This window comes from Schistocerca piceifrons, chromosome 4 (genome assembly GCF_021461385.2).
Source record: "Schistocerca piceifrons isolate TAMUIC-IGC-003096 chromosome 4, iqSchPice1.1, whole genome shotgun sequence".
Taxonomy (NCBI): domain Eukaryota; kingdom Metazoa; phylum Arthropoda; class Insecta; order Orthoptera; family Acrididae; genus Schistocerca; species Schistocerca piceifrons.
Window position 1 is genome coordinate 621,733,541 of NC_060141.1, and position 13,796 is coordinate 621,747,336.

Genomic DNA, 13,796 nt, shown 5'->3' on the forward strand with positions numbered 1-13,796 from the left:
ATTTTTAACAATAATACCATACATTTTTAAACACATCTGGCTTTATTCTGATGGCTGTTAACATTCAAGTTCGAAGCCTACTTCGTACCGGCCTGTTAATATTTAATTAAACAATTGTTGAGCGTCGTGGGGCGTTTTGATCATAAAATAACTAATAACTTGAATTTCTATCAGTTAAAGACTTAGTGAGAGCCGTGGCGCATGTTTCTCAATTACAACTGTTAACTGAAAGTGATTAACAGAGTTTGGTAACTGCCAGGCAAGCATTTTTCTAAAATTTCGAATATTATTCAAATTCTTTTGAAACGATAAATTGTTATCGATGGATAGTTTAGTAAGCGCTAGGCGCATGTTTTCTTAAATCTTAAATTTATTGAAATTCTAATGGATATCTGCCTTACTGAGTGTTGCGACGTTTTGTTCCTTAACTAAAATTTTTTTAATGTGTAATCATCATTTCAAATGCTTCAAATGGCTCTAAGCACTATGGGACTTAACATCTGAGGTCATCAGTCCCCTAGACGTAGAACTACTTAAATCTAACTAACCTAAGGACAGCACACACATCCATGCCCGAGGGAGGATTCGAACCTGCGACCGTAGCAGCCGCGAAGTTCAGGACTGAAGCGCCCAGAACCGCTCGGCCACAATGGCCGGCAGGCAGCATTTAATTTGAGTGTACTCACCAGTTAAGCTTGTACAAATACTGAGTTTTGTGACGCCCTTCTTTTTATTAACAAAAATTGTTTACTGTGTAATCAGCATTTCATTCTAGTATTTCATACAGGACGAAATTTGCTTAATTGTGTCAATGCACTCACTGGTTAAGCTTGTACAAATAAATTGTCACCATGCAAGCTGTGCTTGATGCTGCTGTTGCTCGGCTAACTCACCCACTCCACATCCTTGTGTGCTGACCATTGTGACCTACACCTATGATCGTCAGTTCGGCTCCGTCGTACGTTTGGTGTCGTCTGGAACACAATTGCCCTGTTGTACCGATTTTGACCACATCAGTAGAAAACACTCTAATTAGCAGGGGCGAGTGACAGTCGGCGGGAATCATAACATAACCCTTGCCAAATGGCTCTGAGCACTATGGGACTTAACTTCTGACGTCATCAGTCCTCTAAAACTTAGAAATACTTAAACCTAACTAACCTATGGACATCACACACACCCATGCCCGAGGCAGGATTCGAACCTGCGACCTTAGCGGTCGCGCGGTTCCAGACTGTAGCGCCTAGAACCGCTCGGCCACTAACCCTTGCCAGATGTGCTTCGCTGGCCCAGTGTTTAACTACAGCTGTCTCACGCTAACCAAAACAAAGTTGCACGTCTTCCGTGTTCCTCCTCGTCAGTGGACCCACTGGCTCGTACGGAAGTTTCCCAGATGGGGTGATCAGCGACCTGTGAATTGTTCTGCGTTACTGAAAGAGAACAGCATAGAAATGTCTCAGCAGTGATGGTTGCTGCATCAGTTAGTACTGTCTGCAGCTGTCGGTGGCGGCTAATGCTCTAATTACGACACAGGGATGTTCCTGTGGCCCGTGTCATTACAGTTGGCAGGTGGGGGGATTGTGGGAGAGTCGGGAGGGGAACAGCCCGTGCTTCATCCGCGCGCATTGCTCACGCTACACAGGTGCTTACTGCTTCGGTACAGTATGACTTTTTTGTCTTTTTTTTTGACTCATCAGGTTCCTGACGTGTTTAATGCGACCAGCCATGAATACTTATCCACTGCCAGCCGTTTCATCTCAGAGTAGCGCTTGCCGCAACTATATGCTGGGGCAATTCCAATGTCTTTCTCTACAGCTTTTACCCTCCACTGCTCCCTCTTGTACCGTGGACGTTATACCCAACACATATACTATCATCCTGTCCCTTCGTCTCTTCAGTGTTTTCCAGATATTCCTCTCCCCCCCCCCCTCCCCCAATTCTGCGGAGAACCTCCTCATTCCTTATCTTACCATTTCACCTAAATTTCGATATTCTTCAGTAGCACTGCATCCAAATGCTTCGATTCTCTTATCTTTCGGTTTTCGTACAGTCCATGTCTCGCTGTCATACATTCCGGTGCTCCAAACCTACATTCTCAGAAATTTCTTCTTCATATTAAGGCCTATGTTTGACATTAGTAGAGTTCTCTTGGCCAGAAGGCCCATTCTGCCTGTGTGTTTCTTTATGTCCTCCTTGCTCCATCCTACGTAGGTTATATTGTTGCCTAGATAGCAGAATTGCTTAGCTTCATCTATTTCGTGATGAGCAACTTTTGTTCTCATTTCTGCTGCTTCTCATTACTTTCGCCTATCTCTGATTTACTCTCAGTCCGTATTCTTACCCATTAGGCTATTCAATCCATTCAACACCACGTGTAATTCTTGTGCACTTTCACTCGTCATAACAATGTCATCAGCGAATCTTATCATTGATATTCTTTTTCCTTGAATGTTAGTCCCACTCTTGAACGTTTCATTTATTTGCGTCACTGCTTCTTCGAAGTATAGAGTGAACAGCAGGTGCGAAAGCCCACATCCCTGCGTTACACCCTTTTTAATCCGAGAACTTTTTCCTTCTTCTTCCAGTCACATTTTTCTCTCTTCGTTTTTGTACGTATTGTATATCTCCTGTCTTTCCCTACTGCTTGCTTCTATTCTCTTCAGAATTTCTAGAGATCTTGCAGCACTTAACATTCAGGAATGCGTTTTCAGGTCGGCGAATCCTATCACCGTGTCTTAATTTTTCTTCAGCCTTGCTTCAGTTATCAAGCACAGCATGGGAACTGCTTCTCTGGTGCCTCCACCTTCCCTAAAGCCAAACTGATGGTTATCTGACAGGTCCTCAATTGTATTTTCCATTATTTTGTGTATTATTATTGTCAGAAATTTCTATTTATGAACTGTTAATCTGACTGTGGGACAATTCTCTCACTTGTCGGCTCTTGTAATCTTCGGAGTTGCGTGGATGATGTTTCTCCGAAAGTCTGATGATATATCTCCAATCTCATTCATTCTGTCCACCAACTTGAATGTCGTTTTGTTGCTACTTCCCGTAATGATACTGAAAATTCCGATGGAATATTATCGAACCCTTCTGCCTTGTCTGACATTGAGTCTTCAAAGTACTTTTAATTTCTAATTATAATACCATATCCCCTATACCTTCCCTATCGACATCTATTTCTTCTTCTATCACGTCATCGGACAAGTCCTCTCATTGCTTGTGGTTCACTGATACCATTTTATCAAGCTTTAACAGCATTTGCTTTATATCACGTTATTAGGGCTGCAGCCCGATTACCAGCTGATCTGCCGTTCTATCTAGGTTAAGAGAAGATTTTTTTCTCCGTGAACAGCTAATCACAATTCCCTGTCACAATATTTTAGATGTTGTGCAACGATAGTATTGTCTTTTAACTATGTATTTAACATTGTACCTTTAGACTGAGTTGTGCCTCTGTGTGGAATCGTTAGCGAATGTGACTGATAATGGAGTAGATTGTGCTAGATTTTTGTTTCATATTTTACCATTTTAGAAGTAATTTTAACCATTTTAACCACACTGGTCCCAAAATACTTTCGTCAGTGAGTTGATACATGGCTGATGAGCGCCTTGTACACACAACCAACTAACCTTAAAAAGAAATCTAATAGATGGTTGGAGGCACTGAGAAATGGGTGGATAGCACAGTAGTAAATACTTCTGATACCATTTAATTTATACATATTGCGTTATTATGTATCTTGACGTATCACTGGATCACGCAATCGACACAAAAAAATAATAAGAAATGGGCCTAGAGAACTGCAGACTTATAACATAAAAGTGATAGTTTTACGAAAGCGGGAGAAGAGTAAAGCGCAACTTTTACTTAGAAAAATTGGTGGTTAGCAAATTCACTATCTCTTTTCTATAAGACGAAGCAGATAGTTACCAATTTTGCTGATCTGAAATTCCAGTACATTTGAACGAACAAATTCTGGGAAACGACATTAAGTAATCAAGCAGGGTGCAGTAGTATTCTGCGTGATACTTGCTAACGCTATGGACGGCATGACTCTGCACACCATCCGATGTCTCGGACCAGCAGTCAGAACTCAGTACCCTGCCGGCGGCGTATTTCACTGTATTACAAATACGCGATGGAGCAGCTGGGATATATACAAGACTAACTGGGATGAAAGATATGGAGAGGAAACGGGATGGGAAGGAGACAGGAAGAAAATTCGTTATGATTCAAGTCGCACAGGGCATTGCGGCAATGCAACGGCGAGAGACGAAATTTTGTGCCGGAACGAGACTCGTAATTGGATACACCACTTATCTAGAAGGGTTGCCTTAAGCGGTTCGGACACCTGGCCACACTTTCCTTCAGACCCAAATTCCCAACATCCCGCTCGCCGCACCGCGACGTAAAGTCCGATAGAACAGACGGCGCTCGTATCTATAATTCTACGGGCGCGACGGCTTATGATGGAAAAGCTTAAGTGCGGATGTACAACCAACGTCCGAGCTCCTACAGGAATCACAAATCTGCTGGGGCTGTGACAATGCGCGTCGGGATGGATGAGGTGGTTAAGGCAATCCTTCCTGAGAAGCAGAGCATCCGCTTTCGAGTCCCGTTATGGCACAAATTTCCAACTCTCGCCGTTGCATTACCGTACTGCCCCGTGCGGCGGGAAGTCATTATTTCCTTTTTTCTCTTTCCCATCCCAGTTTCTTTCCATACCTTTCATCCAATTTATTCATGTTTCACAGCACCAACGCAGGAAACGAGGGGCGAAGATAACGTTGCCACAGCGTAGCTCTGCTGCGTTACACAAGAAAAGGAGAGAATTGCATAAAACACCACTCGCGGGTAATGATTAAGGCGTATTCCTTCTAACTGACTACGGCCTACAAGGCAGTATGAGAAACTATATGTGGTCGTGGGTGCCTATAATATTACTAATATTACACTAAGATTTTTTGGAGGTGGGTGAGTTAATTTGAAATATTGAGATTAATATTAGGTGTGGAAATTAATTTCTGGTATATTCCTTAAATATTTCTGAATGAAATCAATTTTACTCCCCAAAAGACGTTTACTGATTTTTAAACAGTCAGGTAGTAATATTATAAAACTTTTATCACGTCTGCAGGTGGCAAAGCTTCTGAAATGGTAAAACGGTGCATAGAAAATTTTTTACTTGCTTATTAATCCAGCATCGTATTCCCAAAAGACCGACGAGAACGTTGACCGACGGCGTCGTTAAGAGGCGAGTGACCGATCTCAAAATTACACAGTTTGCCTAATAACATTTCGCGGAGGAAAGATCGGCAAAACAGATCTCAGGGACGCTGAAATAAAAGTTTGGTAAAATAAATGCCTATTGAACCCTAGTAGTGACTAGTTACGAACCGTTTTGTGGCCACAGCCGAACGCTACTAATCTTCAGTCGGCTGTGGCCACCAAACGATTCGTCAGCAACTCTCCTTCGCTGCAGCCTGAAAAAGTTCTAAAATGTGGCATTTATGGAAGAGGAAAGTAAGTTTCTTTATTCAAATATGGCTGTTACCAATAAATTAATGTAATTATTTCACCAAAATTTACAGATAAGAGAGCGACACATTTTATGAGACAGCAATCCATAACAAACGAGAGACAGAGGGAGAACAGGAGCGCAGCTCCTGCTTTTATACAGTCAAAGCAAATTACGGCGACTGCCTTCAACTTGCTTCACAGGGTATCTTTTACGAAAGTTACGATGTATAAACTCTTCCCTGAAGCATTCTTTATTTGAACGGTAAAAAATACATTTTTATATTAAATTATGACCTTTTCCCGTTAATTTATAGATTTATTTACAAAAACAAAATTTATTCTTAATTTCTTCCAGCATTAATTAAACATTTGGGGCACATTTTATTTATAATTCAAAAAGCAACATTTCATGCCGCCGCTTCTTTATCAGTGGGCTCCTAATTTGGGTTAATGAGGCTGCACTGGAGCCATTCCAGACCTGCTTACTTCCGATAAAGAAAAAAGTCAAGGAGAATGGAACCCGGGTCATTCCGCACAGGAGGCAGAGATGCAAGCTCCTTTTTTATATATAAAAAAATAAATCGCCTCTATTTAGGTTCCTCCATAATATGTGCTGCTGAACTGACGTGAATCAAATAATCATCAATTCACCTGCTTATAACAATTTGAACAAAGCTCAAAGCAAATGAAAAATGTGCAGAACATATAGTTCAAAGATTTTCTTAACATTGTTCGCACAGATACACACTGAAGTAGTTAGTACGTGTTGTTCATCCTTGTTCAATGTTTTTATTAGCAGAGTTTATGTTCTGCTCCCATTTTCTTACTACATTAACCTATTTCTTGCCTACGAAATATTATTTTCAACATATTGAACATAGAGCCAAAAATTTACTTATGACCTTCACAAAATTCAAATAAAGCATAATATTTTTATTGTTCAATTGAGCCAGATCCTATTTCTTCTTGTTTTCCACATGCTGACAAAATTACCGACAGTTACATTAAATTGTTTATTAATGCGTGGTAAATAACCAGGATCATTTCAACCAGTGATACAGCAATATCGTCAACTTTAGCTCTTTAGCGGGATGCCTTACGATTGGTTCCGTGAAGGTCGTCGTCATCATTTCCAGGATAAATTAACTTTTCAGGTGATCTATTCCAGCTTCCCTTTCAGTCACCTAGTCCATCGTACCTAAGGTTTCATCTACATTTGTTTCTTTCGACTTGCTTGTTCTTGGAGTGAGACCATTGGTTTCCAGACATTCTACTATGATTTTTCTTTTTCTTGCTATGAGAGAGTGTTTGTTTCCGTTGTCTTCTTTGTCCTGACTGCTGTTGAGAGTGTAGGCGATAGGTCGTGACTTCCTTTTTTCTCATTGAAGTTGAGGACGTAATTTATCTTTCGTTTTCGGAGCCACAGTCTCAGTTTCTGGATGAGCTATTCTTCTTTTGTTATTCTTACTGCGCATTGCAAAACGACACTCAGCTGCCCGTTCCCACGTTATTTTGTCATTCTTTATGGATTTCGGTAGGAGAAGTGCACAGTTCTCAGTATATTCTGTAGTCCGATTTCCCGTTGACTACAATTGATATGTACTGCCTTTGCGTTTATTTTTAAGTAAGAAACTGTGTGATATTCTTGCTCATCGTTTCTAGAATACTGGTTGTCGCCTCAGGCGGAAGTTGCGCTGCACTACGGTCATGGCACCTTCACTGTAAACTGAATTTTCTTATGTTGTGGGTTTCAGTTCTGTAATAATGTATCTAATTGTGTAGTGGTGCCCGCATCTCGTGGTCGTGCGGTAGCGTTCTCGCTTCCCACGCCCGGGTTCCCGGGTTCGATTCCCGGCGGGGTCAGGGATTTTCTCTGCCTCGTGATGGCTGGGTGTTGTGTGCTGTCCTTAGGTTAGTTAGGTTTAAGTAGTTCTAAGTTCTAGGGGACTGATGACCGTAGATGTTAAGTCCCATAGTGCTCAGAGCCATTTGAACCATTTTTTTGTGTAGTGGTACCGGTCGACAAACACAGCACATCATCGACGTATCTGAACCAGAACGTAATTCTGTACTTCAGTGCCTGTTTCTAAGAAAATTTGTTCGAAGTTGTTTATGAATATTTCAGATAGTGTGGGACTAAAAAGTGTACTCATAACCAGTCCATAAAACTGACTGTAACACTTGTTTTGAAACTGGAAATAATTCTGTTTTGCACACATATGAGTACCATCGATTGTGTCATGTAATTGCACAAAACTTACTTTGGATTTGTGCAAAAGCGCTCTTAAAATGTTTATACATTGATCCGTAGGAAAATATACAAATAAGCTAGTGACATAAGACGATACTAATTTGGACCTTGGTGGGATCTATATATCTTTAATTTTATCAACAATATCCATAGAATTTTTGATACCAGACTTAGTTTTAAAACCGCATTTCAACTCACAACATAAGAAATATCAGTTTACAACGGGGCTGGTGGAAGTACAAGAAGACATTTACTCAGCATTTACATAAGGAATGTGACTGCTGAGACGGTAATCCCTGCAAGCTCCCAGAATCCACAAAGCCACTAATATGCAACTCTTAATTCAATGGTGCATTATCTGAACCCGCTTTTCGAACAGATTTACAGACCATTAAACTTATCGCTTCCCCAGTGCCCATAGCTCTGCCCTGATTGATAATATACTGAGTAAAAAGAAAATGTATAAAATTACAGCACTTCTGTACGCCGGCCAACAACAATAACTAAGTAGTTACAAAGGCTGGTGTAAAACCCCATACACTGCCAACAGTTCGGTCAACCCTGCGAAAAGGTCTAGCAATTTTAGACCTGCATTTTATAATATCAAAGACAAACTGCGACCCTTGGCACAGAGTAATGTACATATAGTCACTTGCAAGCAGTGTGAAAAGTGTATATTGGTCAGCCAGGCTGAGCTGTGCCAATTAGGATACGTGAACATGAGAGAAGCTGGATATTCCGTACGGAAGAAAGATGCAACCTTTACTGATCATCTTTTAGCACAAAACCGTTCAAATGATGAAGAATGTTAAGAAAAGAAGAAAGATGACACTACTGGAAATACTGGAAAGTAACAAACACATTTATTAGACTGTGACTGTACGTTGTTTTGAAGCCAGAGTGAGCGTGGCCTGCCGCCACCTTAAATGGCCAAAAGCATTAGCAGACTACTATTTACGATTGCGTCTTGTTCATTATCACCACCGTATTCACGCAACAACTGTTTTAAATATTAAAAATTATGGTGCTTACGTGACTAACATAGTGTCAGGAAGGCAGTTTCGAACGTGTTCTCTTCTTGAATGTCTATTTGCTCTAGTAATACGACACATGTGGCCTCGTAATGTAACTAGTTTTTTGTTGATGTTTTTCGAATAACCGAGAAGGAAGCTATGTGAAAAGCATGCTCTTGTAATCTATTTAGTTCCACTATTCTGCATTTGTATCGGCAGCAAATGAAGCAGGAACTTCGAAACCAATGCTTGTTTGATTACTGGTATTGCTTCTTGTTCGTTACATTTTCAGTTTTCAACTCGAATATGCAATATTTTTAATCTTCACATTTACAAGAAACTTACCTCCGTCTTCTTTGCTAGCCCATAAGCGTCTGCAATGAGGGAAAAAGCAAGGCAAACCATAAACGTGTGCAATGAGGAAAGAAGCAAGGCGTGCTATCGTATCTAGTATTAAAGTGAACGACAATCGAAATGACAAAGAAACAGAACTACATAGAGGTAACCCACATGCTGAATAGAGTTCTTGTTCTATTAGATTGTCAGTGCATTAGTTTCACTGTAGTTTACATATCTTCACACTTCGAAATCTTACCTCACCCAGTATGTGACCAATAATAGCAGTTTATAGGGTAGAAAATGATATAATTTTTTGACATGTTCCAGCACTGAACAATACTATACATATGATTAAGGAAATAATCTCAAACGGTTAGAGCCCGTAAAATGGATATTTTGCTTTAATATGTGGGTAAATCATTTTTTAGTAATGATAGTCTAATCTGTGTAACACACGGGCCTACCTCTCCAACAGTAGCCTACTTTCTTCTGTTTCCGGAATATTTCTCGCCAGTAACTGTCAACTTTTCAGGAATCGCCAAACATATCACGATTGGTATGTGCTTTGATCATCTTCTTCATTTTACCTGTGAATTTAATTTTTAGATTTTCAAAGTAACTAAGTCTACACTGTGCTTCGTCAAATTCCACTAATTTATTAGTTTCATGTTCCACGTATCATTTGCATGAGAAATACTAATAATGCAGAACGAGTTATTTTATATTAGCATCATTTTTTACTCGTAAATACGCCACCATGCTTATCATTTATTATTATTTTTTATTTTTTTAAATCAAAGACTGGTCTACGTTAGACAGTACTCCCAACCCGTCACCATTTACACATTGCAGCAATAGATAGTCTTATGTGGAAACGGAAGGAGTTGTCAAAGAGAAACGTTTCCAGTTTAGTTGCAAATTTTATTTTGCTGTCTTTCAGGCATTTCATACCACTGGATAAGTGATAAGAACTTTTTGTTGCGGCATTGTGAACCCCTGTTTGTGCATCAGACAATCTTAATGTGGTGTAATGAATCTCATTTATTCTCCTGGTATTGTAATTCCCTACATCACTGTTCCAACTGAAGTGCAGTGGATTACTCAGAACAAACTTTATGAGAGAATAACTATACTGTTAAGGTGATAATTGGTACTCGCACACCGAGCAGCAGGCAAGCATGATGAAAAGTGTGTTCACAAGTGTTTCCGGCCAAAGTGTTCTTCAGAAAGGAGGTAAAGCATCCACACACAGTGATACAATAATACAGACAGAGCTCAAACACACATGGCAGTTTTCCCATGCTGTTCTTTCCTGAATCTTACTAAAATAGGGACGAAACGTGTACAATTAACAATTATCGACGCAAGGAACTTCAGGCATGACGTGCTATATCAACAATTAGCGCGGTGACGTAGTCGTGTGTTGTGCGGTGACAAGATTGTTGATTCATTGTGGCTCAGAAGCAGAAGCATTTGCGGTTTGGAAGGCAATGAAAAAATGCAGGAAAGAATAAAAGTAAGCGGCGCAGCCATAATTTATTTATAAAAAAAATGCTTGAATGGCTCCACTTACGAAAGAAACTTAATTCTTTTAAAGTTTACGATCGGATCGATTAGCATACCCGTAAATGACGCAAGCTGACATTTTTGATAAAATAACTACTTCTCCACACAATAAAAGTACCAGCTAATGTTTAGGATACGACCACGAAAGCCGTTAGGTACCCCAACGGTCGAAACTGGACACGGGCACGTCAGAGTGACATCACAGCGAAGTATCAGTGCAGTGAACCATGGAAGTGTAAATGCGGTGAACCAAATGTTTTGGGCTACATAAGGTGGTGGATGTCGGCTTCAAGTTTGTGGCGTAATGACTATTCCCTTATTTTTTTACCTCCGTGGTAAACACTCGGGCAACGGCCTTGCCGCAGTGGATACACCGGTTCCCGTGAGATCACCGACGTTAAGCACTGTCGGGCGTGGCCGGCACTTGGATGGGTCACCATCCAGGCCTCCATGTGCTGTTGCCATTTTTCGGGGTGCACTCAGCCTCGTGATGCCAATTGAGGAGCTACTCGACCGAATAGTAGCGACTCCGGTCAAACCATCATAACGACCGGGAGAGCGGTGTGCTGACCCCACGCCCCTCCTATCCGCATCCTCAGCCGAGGATGATACGGCGGTCGGATGGTCCCGATGTGGCCTGAGGACGGAGTGCTTTTATGGTAAACACTGTCTTTTTTGTATCTTCTGTACAAATAATATCCGTGTAAGCCGCTCATCATATTTACCATTGTTTGAGACATTCAGCTGTCACCTGAAGATGGCCTCAGAAGCCGAGAGAGACATGTGTGTAATGGAACGATATGACTTGCGTTGTAAGGAGATGAAACAGTCTGTCTTCAAGTGTAGTTTTAGATTTGTGACGAGCAATTGTGTCTCATATTTCTTGGTTGTTATAATGGCAGCCTTTAACATTCAAATATTGTTTAAGTACTTCACAGCCTTTAATTTTCGGTCAGCGCATTACTAAATGTCAAAAGATTCCATTTATGTGAGTGACTGACAAGTCTTGGATGACTGTAGCAAAAGTATGTTTTTAATTTTCTATTCAATTTTTATCTCCTCGATAAAGTGGATTCTGCCCAATACTGCGTAGTACTTCATTATATAAGAGATCATTTCATCGTTCAATGGAATTTTTGTGCTGTATCGCCCTCTTTATTCGTTTGATACGTAGTATTAAGTGAAATGTTGGTGTTTTTTTTCTTATTTTATGAGACGGACACTCCGAAGAAAGTGTCTTCTTTTATTCGAGTTTTCTCACGATTTCTTCTACTCCACTCCTGCTTAAATACATTCACGTATACAAAAACATATAATTTAACACACTTGATGCATACTCTATCTAAAGAACGAACTGACACGCATGTTCGACAAAAAAATCGAGTAACATAAATGTGGAGTCGCAGGTGCTAGAGTGTGAGAGTGGAAATACAACTAGAAAAAAAGAAGGAAATACACTTAATCAACACGCAAAAAATTGTAAAAAGCTAACAGTTTCGTTTAGACATTTCTCCCTTTGAGGGCATCGTTTTCCCCTAGGAATTACTTCTTCTTGGTAGATCCGAGCACGCTGGTGGACAGCCGCTGACAATGCGTCCGAGCACCTGCCTTGGTTGGGGCACTGCTATCCCCGCGTACATGACACCTATTGCTGCGGGCGCCCAACTGCCCAGTTTTACGGATGTATTAAAAAAAGTTTAAAAATGCTTCAAATGTTATCTGAAATCATATGTCTAAAAATAAGGAATAATGTAAAAGTAGAGAAACATCTGACGCACCTTTGAATGATGCTTTAAATCATATCAATTTATTTGTCAGGGCAAGAAAGTAAGCAAGAACAATGATTAATACAGCGTTTGTAAGGGAGACATTATTTCTTGCACCAAACCCATTCTCTTTTCTGATATTTGAAAGATTTTCTATTGAATTGTTTTTGAAACTGAGAAATTGTTGAAACTCTTTTACGTCTTCGGGCTTAAATGACAGAAATGCGTCATGGCCACACGACATCTCTTTGTACGGCCTACATAATCCACTATACCAATTTCCTCTACTACTCTTTGAAATTATACGACTGTAAGTTAAACAATGAAATTGAAATTCCCAGTAGGCACCTACCATACATGATTCAAAGCATTGTTTGATAGACATATCAAATGTCTGTGTAAACTGTTATTTATTACTGTTAGATAAAAGATTGCACAAATCATCTGACTGGTTTTCTTACTCAATTTTGTTTTCACGTTTTGTTTAGAAAGCATGAAATACAAAATATTTAAATATCGGTCGGTATTCCATTTTTATCGAAAGTATACAGATAAAGGATATCAGAGAAGTTTCAATTTCTTCTGTAATTTGACATTTATTTTATTTTCCAGCTAGAAAGTAATAAATCCACAATTTCTAATATGATGAGAAATGGAATTCCACTAACTTCTTCAGCTCTTAAGGTCACCCACATGCTCACTGTTGCCACCGTCAAACAGAGGTTAGATTGCAGTTGTAGAAAGTTTTCCCGCACTAAAGTTCTGCGTCAAACGGTGGAAGGCCTTTCAAGCTAGCATACTCTTCGACAAGTTGTGGCGAGGCGCACCAATTGAACATTCGACTTCTTCAGTATCATCCAAAAATTAAAAAAAAAATCCCACAAATCTTAATCTAGTCAACACCATATAGACTTGAGCAGTAGCGAATATTCATCTGCCTAGGTAGCCCACACCTGAAGGCAATGTAAGCCCTTCCGACTTACGAGGAGCTGTCACCCATCGTACTGTCAAAGGCAGCCCAAGTCACTAGATTTTGTATTGGATTTGATATCCCAAGCGACATTTATCGGCTGAATAGCATAAAGATATTTACCATCAGTTGAAATGTTAATAGGACAGTCGAAGCGAATGATAACTTTCATCTTCGTGAAACTGATTTCGATGCGCCCAACGAATCTCTACGATTTCACTCACTACATAAATGATGATACCAGCACTAACTGAAATGTTTGCTGTCCACATAACTCGAACGCAGACAGCAATACTTTCATCAGCAAGTCCACCACAGGCGTAAGAGTTTTGTTTACGACGCTTTTTCAGCTCTAGTTTGCCTACAT

At 40.2% G+C, this 13,796-nt stretch overlaps 1 protein-coding gene and 1 pseudogene across 1 annotated transcript in view; both read left to right on the forward strand.

Moving 5' to 3' along the window:
- LOC124795430 (synaptic vesicle glycoprotein 2C-like) overlaps nt 1-13,796 on the forward strand; it is a 188,059-nt gene that overhangs the window by 75,559 nt on the left and 98,704 nt on the right. The window lies entirely within an intron of this gene.
- LOC124796766 lies at nt 11,040-11,157 on the forward strand (annotated as a pseudogene).